General features: G+C 25.2%; 1 non-coding gene across 1 annotated transcript; it reads right to left on the reverse strand.

The window, feature by feature from the left end:
• Positions 1-551: 551 nt before the first annotated feature.
• LOC141045897 (U4 spliceosomal RNA) lies at positions 552-692 on the reverse strand. Its single transcript, XR_012218446.1, has one exon. It is a non-coding gene; the product is annotated as a U4 spliceosomal RNA (small nuclear RNA).
• Between the last annotated feature and the right edge of the window lie 1,113 nt (positions 693-1,805).

The following is a 1,805-nucleotide window of genomic DNA, read 5'->3' on the forward strand; positions in this document are numbered from 1 at the left end:
GGATACAATTCACAATATTGATAGTAACGCATAAGAAAAAAATCTCACTTAATTTACAAATCCTTTACCTATTGTCACTCCTAAAATATCGGATCTAAGATAAGATACAGTTCTAAGTTTCATAGAACTCTTCCAAAGCCAACTAAGTATCCAATTAAGTATTTTAGGCAATTATCTTGACTATTGGACTACAAAAGCTTGGTTCCAAAAATTACTTTGTTATTTATTATATTTATAGTTCCAAAAATAACTTTATTATTTATTATATTTATAATTTTAAAAATTATTCTTATATATAAACAATTATCATCAACAAAGAAAGATACAATATCTCATATGCATTCTATTCTAATCCACTCAAGCAACTCACCAAATTGCACCTACAAACTGATTATCTAGTGGGATCGAGTTATGGATTATCAAAGCTCTATAGCCACTTGATTGTTCATGAATTTATATGTTTTTGATGCAAAGCCCCTATAATTATTTTTGAATTTGTAATATTAGGTTGAAGGCCTCATATTCTATAAGATACTATTTAGTACAGTTAAGTCTTGACACATACCAAACCTTCCAAATATTTCAGGACATCCTTCCAAGCACCACAGAGGAGCTAGAAATAGTTTTTAACCAACAATTGATACATCTTGATTTAATCTTAGTAATTGCATCATTACTCCAAGTATAAAGATTATTTTTTGAGCCCTTCTTTTTGCTTAATATAATTCTCTAAATAGATTGCTTCTTTTCATTAATATGGAACAATCTACTACATTCACTCCATTTGACCAAACCTACTATAAAATTACACAATGACTCAAATTAAATGAATCTAATTTATGATTTATTAAGTTACCGCTTGGATATTTAATTACAGGGAGTATTTTTTTTCTTTTGAAATTATCAATCAATAAGAAGTTATAATTAGATTGCTTCTACGTGTGCCAACTTTTTGCTAAAAAGTTATTGATATGTTTGAATTAATTTTTTTTATAGATTATAAGTTTATTTTATTTTATTTAGATGGATTTTATGGAGTTTTGTATGTTTTTTCTTCTTTTGATGAAGAAAAAAGAAAGATGAAATAAATGATAAGGTGGAACCTTTAGAATTGAAACAAAGTAAATGTGTAAGTGTCAACAACTTTTTTTCATTTAGCCTAGAATTAGATACTTACAAAGAAGATCAAAAATTCATAATTAGGCTCATTGATATTTATCATAACAAGAAATAGAAGATATTGGTAGAAAATATTTAAAAAGAAATTTTAAATTTTCATTATGAATAAAATTATTTCTCAAATGATTTTATTTTAAGATATCAAATCTAGTATATTGGAGTATCTTATATTGCATAGGAATAGGTTACTAATATGATTATCATTAACTTATTAAATTTTCTTGAAGAATGTGACTAGGTTTTTAAATTTGTATAATTCTTTAAGTTGTTGGAGTGATAGTAGAGTCAAAAAGATAGCACATAGAAGTGAATGAGTGAATTTAGTAGAAAGTTATTAATTCCAATAAGAATTAGAAATAATAGCAATCTTCTAAAATGATTTTTAGAATTTTTACTTCTTAACTTGATTGTATAAGATTATTTTCTAGATTAAGCTAATGTTTTTTGAAGAATCTTTATCCAAGTAGTTTTATAAGTATATTAAGTATTTGTAAAAAAGATGGAAAAAATTTCAAGGAGGATTTTATTTGCTTAAATCTTCTCATTTGTAAAACAACAATATGTTGCTATGTACTTAGTTCTTAACTTGATTTGGAGCTTGTCATCATATAAATGAAGCTTTGATT

This window comes from Physcomitrium patens, chromosome 10 (assembly GCF_059467195.1).
Source record: "Physcomitrium patens ecotype Gransden chromosome 10, ASM5946719v1, whole genome shotgun sequence".
Lineage (NCBI taxonomy): Eukaryota > Viridiplantae > Streptophyta > Bryopsida > Funariales > Funariaceae > Physcomitrium > Physcomitrium patens.